Here is a 9,168-nt window from a genome sequence, read left to right as displayed (position 1 = left end):
AGATATTTGTACCAGAATGTTTATTGCAGCCCAATTCATAATTTCTAAGTCATGGAAGAGCCCAAGTGCCCATCGATCCACGAATGGATTAATAAATTGTGGTATATGTACACCATGGAATATTATACAGCCTTAAAGAAAGATGGAGACTTTACCTCTTTCATATTTACATGGATGGAGCTGTAACATATTCTTCTTAGCAAAGTATCTCAAGAATAGAAGAAAAAGTATCCAATGTACTCAGCCCCACTTTCATATGAAAGCTATAACCCAATTATAGCCTAAGAATGTGGGGAAAGGGGAAAGGGAAGGGAGGGGCGGGGGAAGGAAGGGTGCAGGGAGGGTGATTGGTGGGACCACACCTATGGTGCATCTTACAAGGGTACATGTGAAACTTACTAAATGTAGAATATAATACATTATATTATATTAATATTACATAATATTAATAACACATTATATGTATATAATATTAATGTGTTATATTTCTTAACACAATAACTAAGAAAATGCCAGGAAGGCTATGCTAACCAGTTTGATGAAAATATTTCAAATTGTATATAAAACCAGTGCATGGTACCCCATGATTGCATTAATGTACACAGCTATGATTGAATAAAAATAAACAAACATACAATTATAATTCTGAGTTATAAAAAAAGAAATTTAAAAATAGCAGTACTTATTTTCATCTTAAGAAAAGGTTCCCTTTCTCCCCTCCACTCCAAGTATTTAACATGAAAGAATGGGGTGGCGCCTGTGGCTCAGTGAGTAAGGCACTGGCCCCATATACCGGAGGTGGTGGGTTCAAACCCAGCCCCGGCAAAAAAAAAAAAAAAATTAAGAAAGAATGGGCTTCCTTACCATTAATTTTATAATTATTTGTGGAGCAGCAACCGTCAATAATTTGACGTTTCTGTTTACAGATGCTATAACATTTTTAAAAATTTCACAAAGCCATTATCCAGTGTTGCCATGAAATAGAGACTGTAAATTCTAGGTAGCAAAGATTCTTTCTGAAACTGATGTTAAGTCAAAGAAATACAAAGCAGGGCATTACACTCAGTTTCTGGATCTAGTACTCTAAAAAGAGTGAAACCTAGGAAAAGTTACCTACTGTCTTATAGAAGAAATAAAGGCCTGCAAAAGCTGATTTTTGGTTGTACAGTAGTTTATACACTGCGTGGAGTCCCAGCATTGGCTAATTGCGGCAGACATGCACCGTAGTTATCCCTGCCCTGTGTCCTAGATCTCTCTCTCCCCACCCCCGACATTCTCCTGCCTTATACCAAGTATTGTGGATATGCGCCCAAGTCAGACAATCCAGTGAACAAAGTTAGTGCAATGCACTGGTGGGCTGTGTGAGATAGAAAAAGTCCCTTTCAATCTTCACCAAAGTTCTGCTGTAGAAGAAAATTGGCAGCCAAATTCTCATTCTTCTTACAAGCAAAATATCCAAAAAGTCCTTCAGGAAATCCTAATGCCTTTGACCTTTCTATCGCTTTTCTCCCGCTTCCAGCTCCTGCAGGTCCTCCGCTGCCGCCGCCTCCTCTTCCCTGACCACCAGCTTTTTGAACTGGTTCATTTAACACCTGAATAAAATGCTCCTGGTGTTGGTTAATTTGCTGCAGTAACTGAGGATTCTCTCTGCCTATCTGCTGTAGCGATGCTGGAAGCCAGGAAGGATTTTGTTGAATAATTTGTCTCATCTGTCGAAATTGAGGCTGATTCTGCACAAGTTCAAGGGGACATCCTCCAGAACGTGTTGTTGTAATTGTTGCTGTGGGAGTTGCTGCTGCAGCCGTCACTACCCCAGACTGAGGAGTCCCCAGGCCAGCCTCCTGAGGAGCATCAACCACAGCCTGACTTTATCTCCAGGATGCCCATTAAAAGATATTCCACTGTCTGTCCAAGTGGTTGAAACTGGCTCTCAGGGCTGCAATTACTTGCTCCCCTTCATAACCCACTGACATGATCTCAGTTACCAAATTCTCATAAGACTGACCTGTCTGACAGACAGGTGCACTTGAGCCTGCGGCTCAGTGGAGTAGGGTGCCGGCCCCATATGCTGGAGGTGGCGGGTTCAAACCCAGCCCCAGCCAGAAACCGCAAAAAAAAAAAGAAAAAAGAAAAAAGAAAAAAAAAGTTTCCACCGAGAGGAATCTCCTGATGTACCATCAACTGGTGTTGGGCTGGTAGCCGCTGGTGTCTGTGCTGGCTTTTCTGCGGGTTTCTCTTGTTTAGCTGCGCTAGCAGGTGCAGGCTCAGCAGATGTCGTTTTTGATGCTGGAGTAACGGACGCAGGCGTAGACACAGGAGCCAGGGCAGGGGTTAGGGCCTGAGCCACAGTTGTTACCAAGAAGTAACTGGTGTGGTGGTGACAGGATTTGATTGCTGAGTTGCAGCTGGTGCTGGTGTTGCTACTGCTTTGGGCTGAACATTGTGTCACCATAACCATCATGCAGTTTTTCTCATCAATTTCATATTCTTTTTTTTTTGCCAGTTATTTTATTTTATTTTTTTATTTTGTATGACTGTTTTCACTAACACATTCAGAAAATGTAGAATAGAAGAGGTGAAAGAAGTCTTTATAGTTACCTACATATTTGTAATTCTTTTTTTAGTTTTTTTTTTTTTTTTTTTTGTGGTTTTTGGCTGGGGCTGGGTTTGAACCCGCTACCTCCAGCATATGGGACCGGTGCCCTACTCCTTGAGCCACAGGCACCGCCCTTTTTTTTAGTTTTTTTATTGTTAAATCATAGCTGTGTACGTTAGTGCAATCAAGGGGTACAATGTGCTGGTTTCATATACAATCTGAAATATTCTCATCATACTCTTTTAGACAGTATCATCATTGAGGATGTTACCTGCATAAGTTAATTTTTGACCTGCTACTGGGAAGGCATCTTTCCCCTTTTGAGATTCAATCTCCTCTTTCAGTGCTGTCCAGGTCTATCTTGAAGGTCTGCTGCTGGAGGGTCCGCTGGGCCCCAGGCTGCGTGACTGCAGCCTTCCCAGAGAGCTCGGACCGCAGGGCGCTGGCCACTGAGTCTGCAGGAGGCACGAGGGACGCGGGCAGGCCAGCAGGGACTCCGCTAGCTCTCCGCAGGGTGGTCGCCGCTGTCATGGCCGGGACATGCCCCCCCTTACCTGCTCCATCATTTTTTTTTTTTTAAGTTTCTACTTTCTTCCATAAAATTTTGCCTAGGGTGGTGGCCCCTTAAAAAAAAAATCACGATCACATGTAATACTTTCAGAAAAACTACAATTATGAAACTTCAGGGTAATCTTCCATCCAAACACTTCTTACTATCTGAATATTTCAAAAATGAATATGGTTCCGACCTCCCACTTCCCAAATTAGGGCAGAGGGAAAAGAATTTTGGATCTAACAGTCTTCTTTCAGCTAAAATCATTCTGAAAAAAAAAAAAAAAAAAATCAGCGATCCATCAAGTTTAGACAAGACTCTTTGCTGGTGGTTTAAGATTGCTGTGATAGTTTCGTATTAGGCTTCCTTGCCCCTTTCCAGATGGTTTACCATCACCCTTCCATCCCCAGGGCTTTTGGAATGAATCATCAACTTTTCTTTCTCAAGTACACTATTAAATTAGGCGATAGCCTGGAACCAAACATTTGTTCTTACAAGCATTTCTTTCCTGTCGTCAGCTGTAATGGAAACCAGAGGCGCAGCAGGCCGGCCTCCTCTCCAACAAAGCAGAAGCAGGATATCCAGGCCCCCAAATGTAAAAATCAATTTTTTAAGGGTTATAGAATGAATGCTAAAATAGGAAAGGCCACGTTAAATTTATGTGAAAATTCGTAATTCATTTTAATTCAGAAGTGATATGTTCATTGAGTAAAAAGCTAAAAACAGTTTCTTCCTCTGAATCTCAATCTCGTGTCCAACGCCTCTGAAGGACATCTACACATTAAAATAAACCCCGTTTTCAAGTTCAGCTTCAAGCAATTAAAGATGCTTTCCGTCCACTTTTAATTTCAGGGAGCAGCAAGTGTGCAATACAAAAATACGTGGTCATAATAATGGTTATTATGAAACCATGTTATTATGAAAATCAAACCTTCATCAGAAGATGAAAATGAGGTGTAAAGTGCCCAGCACCAGCCAGCCGTTAGTCCGTTCATCCGTCCAAGACACGGTGCTCTCACTGTGCCACTATGCTAGGGACTGAGGACGCAGCAGTGAACAAAATACAGCAAAGCTCCGGGGTTGGGGGGTTGGGCTGGGAGAGGGAGATTATAAACACAACATGGCCGTGCAGATGCAGCCAATTAGACAGGGAGACGCTATGGCGAAAATGAGCCAGGAAGGGCCTGCAGAGTAGGGATAGTAGGGAGGGAGTTACAATTTGTTTTATTTTATTTTATAGACAGAGCCTCAAGCTGTCCCCCTGGGTAGAGTGCTGTGACATCACAGCTCACAGCAACCTCCAACGCCTGGGCTCAAGCAATCCTCCTGCCTCCGCCTCCCAAGTAGCTGGGATTACAGACACCTGCCACAAGGCCCAGCTATTTTTTGGTTGTAACCATCATTGTTTGGTGGGCCTGGGCTGTATCAGAACCCTCCAGCTCAGGTGTATGTGGCTGGTGCCTTAGCTGCTTGAGTCACAGGCGCCGAGCTGGGAATTACAATTTTAAATGGGGAAGGTAGGTTTGGAGAAAAACCACAAAGTGACTTTGAAGGAAAACAGGAATGAGCAGAGGGAAACCCAAGTGCAGAGATCTGAGGCAGGAGCGCCTGGCTTGGTTTAGGGATGGCAGAGTCCCAAGTGCGGAATGAGTAAGGGGAGGGTGTTCAGTCCCAGAGGGTGAGGTGGGGTGGAAGGAGCAGTGAGGGGAGGGTGCTGGAGCTCAGTCCCAGAGGGTGAGGTGAGGTGGAAGGAGCAGTGATGGGAGGGTGCTAGAGCTCAGTCCCAGAGGGCGAGGTGAGGTGGAAGGAGCAGTGAGGGGAGGGTGCTAGAGCTCAGTCCCAGAGTATGAGGTGGGGTGGATGGAGCAGTGAGGGGAGGGTGCTAGAGCTCAGTCCCAGAGGGTGAGGTGGGGTGGAAGGAGCAGGGAGGGAGGGTGCTAGAGCTCAGTCCCAGAGGGCGAGGTGGGGTGGAAGGAGCAGTGCGGGGAGGGTGTTAGAGCTCAGTCCCAGAGGGTGAAGTGGGGTGGAAGGAGCAGGGAGGGAGGGTGCTAGAGCTCAGTCCCAGAGGGTGAGGTGGGGTGGAAGGAGCAGTGAGGGGAGGGTGCTAGAGCTCAGTCCCAGAGGGTGAGGTGGGGTGGAAGGAGCAGTGTGGGGAGGGTGTTAGAGCTCAGTCCCAGAGGGTGAGGTGGGGTGGAAGGAGCAGGGAGGGAGGGTGCTAGAGCTCAGTCCCAGAGGGCGAGGTGGGGTGGAAGGAGCAGTGCGGGGAGGGTGTTAGAGCTCAGTCCCAGAGGGTGAAGTGGGGTGGAAGGAGCAGGGAGGGAGGGTGCTAGAGCTCAGTCCCAGAGGGCGAGGTGGGGTGGAAGGAGCAGTGCGGGGAGGGTGTTAGAGCTCAGTCCCAGAGGGTGAAGTGGGGTGGAAGGAGCAGGGAGGGAGGGTGCTAGAGCTCAGTCCCAGAGGGTGAGGTGGGGTGGAAGGAGCAGTGAGGGGAGGGTGCTAGAGCTCAGTCCCAGAGGGTGAGGTGGGGTGGAAGGAGCAGTGTGGGGAGGGTGTTAGAGCTCAGTCCCAGAGGGTGAGGTGGGGTGGAAGGAGCAGGGAGGGAGGGTGCTAGAGCTCAGTCCCAGAGGGCGAGGTGAGGTGGAAGGAGCAGTGTGGGGAGGGTGTTAGAGCTCAGTCCCAGAGGGTGAAGTGGGGTGGAAGGAGCAGGGAGGGAGGGTGCTAGAGCTCAGTCCCAGAGGGTGAGGTGGGGTGGAAGGAGCAGTGAGGGGAGGGTGCTAAAGCTCAGTCCCAGAGGGTGAGGCGGGGTGGAAGGAGCAGTGCGGGGAGGGTGTTAGAGCTCAGTCCCAGAGGGTGAGGTGGGGTGGAAGGAGCAGGGAGGGAGGGTGCTAGAGCTCAGTCCCAGAGGGTGAGGTGGGGTGGAAGGAGCAGGGAGGGAGGGTGTTAGAGCTCAGTCCCAGAGGGTGAGGTGGGGTGGAAGGAGCAGTGCGGGGAGGGTGTTAGAGCTCAGTCCCAGAGGGTGAGGCGGGGTGGAAGGAGCAGTGCGGGGAGGGTGCTAGAGCTCAGTCCCAGAGGGTGAGGCGGGGTGGAAGGAGCAGTGAGGGGAGGGGGCTAGAGCTCAGTCCCAGAGGGTGAGGCGGGGTGGAAGGAGCAGTGCGGGGAGGGTGCTAGAGCTCAGTCCCAGAGGGTGAGGCGGGGTGGAAGGAGCAGTGCGGGGAGGGTGCTAGAGCTCAGTCCCAGAGGGTGAGGCGTGGTGGAAGGAGCAGTGCGGGGAGGGGGCTAGAGCTCAGTCCCAGAGGGTGAGGCGGGGTGGAAGGAGCAGTGCGGGGAGGGTGCTAGAGCTCAGTCCCAGAGGGTGAGGCGGGGTGGAAGGAGCAGTGAGGGGAGGGTGCTAGAGCTCAGTCCCAGAGGGTGAGGCGGGGTGGAAGGAGCAGTGCGGGGAGGGTGTTAGAGCTCAGTCCCAGAGGGTGAGGTGGGGTGGAAGGAGCAGTGAGGGGAGGGTGCTAGAGCTCAGTCCCAGAGGGTGAGGTGGGGTGGAAGGAACAGACTATTCAAGGCATTGTGGAGCAAGACTTTGGCTTTTACTTTGAATGAGGTGGGAAGATTCTGAGCAAAAAAGTGACGTAATCTGACTTAAACCGTTAAAGGATTATTTTGGCTGCTGTTTCAGATAGATTTAAGAAAAGCAAGGATGGGTTGGCGTCGTGGCTCACGCTTGTATTCGTAGCACTCTGGGCAGCCCAGATGGGCAGTCTGCTTGAGCTCAGGTGTTTGAGACCAGCCTCACCAAGAGCGAGCCCCATCTGTACTAAAAATAGAAAAACCAGCCAGGCATTGTGGTGGGCACCTGTAGTCCCAGCTACTTGGAAAACGGAAGCAAGAGGATTGCTTGAGCCCAAGACCCTCAGGTTGCTGTGAGCTATGATGATGCTACAGCACCCTACCTCCCCAGGGTGACAGATGAGGCTTTGCCTCAAAAACAAACAAACACACAAACAAAAAACAAAGGAGAAAAAAAGAAAAGGTAAGGATGGAAGAGAGAGATGTAGGCCCTGCAGAAATACTTGGCTGCTATTATAAATGGCATTTTTGCACAAAGGTTTTTTTAAAAATTATTCTTCCATCTTAAAGATGTATTTATTTTCTTATTCTCCCTGTTTTGGGGTTGGAATATTACTCAGATTTGAAAGCAATACAATACCATTTCTTTAACACATAGAATAAGTTTCAGACTTTTCAGCGTCAAGTCGATGCGGTCTCTCATTTGACTTTTCTTTTTCTTTTCCTTAATTTGGGCAAAGGGTTGAAAATGGTTTCTTCCTCCCAAGCAGAAACAACTACAGATCGCCAGGAGTAGGCTGGAGGGCGACAACACCGACGGGACGTCTTTTGAGCTTTCAACACTTAACACAGTGCTACGGGTCCAGCGATGAATTAGCTCCTTCAGCCGTCACAGTGACTTGCTGGGGTTATTACCGTTACCATTCCTGCTTCTACAGAGGTGGAGAGAAGTTAAATAACTACTTGAAGTTAGACCGCTGGCACATGGCACACACACCACATGTGTGCTGTGGTGTCATAGCTCACAATCCTCTGTGGATTGGAGCAAAAGCCGAGAGCTCAGAACCCATGCAGGTAAGGGTCTTGTATGTGACTGCCACCTCCAGCCCTCTGCAGACGGGCCCTCCTGAGCCAGTGAGGATAGAGGGAAGACTCGGCAGCTTCTGAGTGCAGACCGTGCTGAAAAGCAAATCTGGTCCACACGGTTTTATTGTGGTCTGTATCTGAAGGAGTGCTGTGTTCACAGAAGGCACTAACAGAAGAAGAGAAAGAGTGAACTACAGGAGAATATGGATCAGGGTTCACCCAGCACCATTAGGGGACAGAGAGCTGCATTTGCTGGTAGGAGTCTCCTGATCCCCCACAGTAAGTACACTCTACTGCAGAATGAGGTAGCACATTAGGTGTTTTCCGCAGAGTGAAAAAAACAGCCCTCGAATCCCCCTGAACTGGTTAATGAACAAATGGCCTTTCTGTTTATAAATCACCTTTTGTGAGTTTGGTTTGTTTGAATCAGCACCTCCCCCTCCCCAACAACCTCCCCACCTCTTCCTACCCCATTTTTTCATCTGCCTCCGCTGTCCAGGGCTTTTTCCATCCCTGAGCTGGACTATGGTGACCCTACTAAAGCTCCCGCCTGCTTTACACACCACGTTCCAAGTGGCTGCCCTGAGTTGTTTATAGCATAATACAAATTTATTGGGGGGAAGCTTTTAAGTTATTTTTATGCCACGGTTTTGATTTATTTAGGTTTCTGCATCTAATTGAAGAGGCTCAGTACATTTTGGTACAGAAATTTAATTTGTCATTTCGCGTTCTCGATCTGTGGGCTTTTGGGCATTGTGTGTGGTCCCTATGGTAGTTGCCATCTGACACCGGGGAAGCTTAGCTGGTGGACATCTATGTTTTACGCAGTTAATGCAGCATGGATTCTAGATTTATCTCTTGCTGTAACTCAGTTGAGAAAATGCGTTTGGAGTTTAAATAGTCTGGGAACTGACAATATTGGAAAAATACCAGAGAGTTTAGTCAGCTACTTCTCTCCCCTTTTTGTGGATAGACCCTCAGCTTCCTCTCCTCTCAGGTCATAGCTTTTTTTTTTTTTTTCAGGCAGAGTCTCACTATGTTGCCCTCAATAGAGTGCAGTGGCATCACAGCTCACAGCAACCTCAAACTCCTGGGCCCAAGCGATTCTCCTGCATCAGCCTCCCAAGTAGCTGGGACTACAGGTGCCCACCACAACGCCCAGCCGTTTTTTTGGGTTGCAGTTGTCATTGTTGTTTGGCAGGCCTGGGCTGGGTTTGAACCTGCCAGCTCCAGTGTATGTGGCTGGCGCCCTAGTGGCTGAGCTACAGGCGCCGAGCCAGGTCTAAGCTTTCTGTTGGACTCCTTGAGAATAATTAGCGCATTATTGTTTTCATATACATATTTGATACATTTTTAAATATATTTCATATATTTTATG

General features: G+C 48.2%; 1 pseudogene; it reads right to left on the bottom strand.

Annotated features, from left to right (window-relative positions):
* Nucleotides 1-1,382: 1,382 nt before the first annotated feature.
* On the bottom strand, nt 1,383-3,127 carry LOC128566522 (UV excision repair protein RAD23 homolog B-like; annotated as a pseudogene).
* Nucleotides 3,128-9,168: the final 6,041 nt, after the last annotated feature.

This window comes from Nycticebus coucang, chromosome 15 (assembly GCF_027406575.1).
Source record: "Nycticebus coucang isolate mNycCou1 chromosome 15, mNycCou1.pri, whole genome shotgun sequence".
Taxonomy (NCBI): domain Eukaryota; kingdom Metazoa; phylum Chordata; class Mammalia; order Primates; family Lorisidae; genus Nycticebus; species Nycticebus coucang.
Note: the sequence above shows the minus strand (reverse complement) of the source record. Positions and strands in the feature narration are given on the sequence as shown.